We start from the raw sequence: 753 nt of genomic DNA, 5'->3' as shown, positions 1-753 counted from the left end.
TATATAAATGGTATATATATATATATATATATATCACTCACATCTCAGTCTTAAGCCTTGCAAATGTTAAAAGTAAGTCTACTTATGAAGGCACTTTGTGGATTCTGAAAATTTTTTTAAACACAGGAACCAATTGAAAGTTAGAACTGGGCATATAGATAAGGAGGGACCACAGAAGATGAGTGAACATGCAAAGATGAGTGAATGAGCAAAGATGAGTGAACATGCAAAGATGAGTGAATGTGCAAAGATGACTGTGCAAAGATGAGTGAATGTGCAAAGATGAGTGACTGTGCAAAGATGAGTGAATGAGCAAATGTGAGTGAATGTGCAAAGATGGGTGAATGTGCAAAGATGAGTGAATGAGCAAATGTGAGTGAATGTGCAAAGATGGGTGAATGTGCAAAGATGAGTGAATGAGCAAATATGAGTGAATATGTAAAGATGAGTGAACGTGCAAAGATGAGTGAATGAGCAAAGATGAGTGAATATGCAAAGATGGGTGACTGTGCAAAGATGAGTGACTGTGCAAAGATGAGTGAATGTGCAAAGGTGAGTGAACGAGCAAATGTGAGTGAATGTGCCAAGATGAGTGAATGTGCAAAGATGAGTGAATGAGCAAATATGAGTGAATATGCAAAGATGAGTGAATGACCAAATATGAGTGAATATGCAAAGATGGGTGACTGTGCAAAGATGAGTGAACATGCAAAGATGAGTGAATGAGCAAATATGAGTGAATATGCAAAGATG

This window comes from Otolemur garnettii, unplaced genomic scaffold (assembly GCF_000181295.1).
Source record: "Otolemur garnettii isolate 467f Iridium unplaced genomic scaffold, OtoGar3 scaffold00093, whole genome shotgun sequence".
Classification (NCBI taxonomy): Eukaryota; Metazoa; Chordata; class Mammalia; order Primates; family Galagidae; genus Otolemur; species Otolemur garnettii.
Note: the sequence above shows the minus strand (reverse complement) of the source record.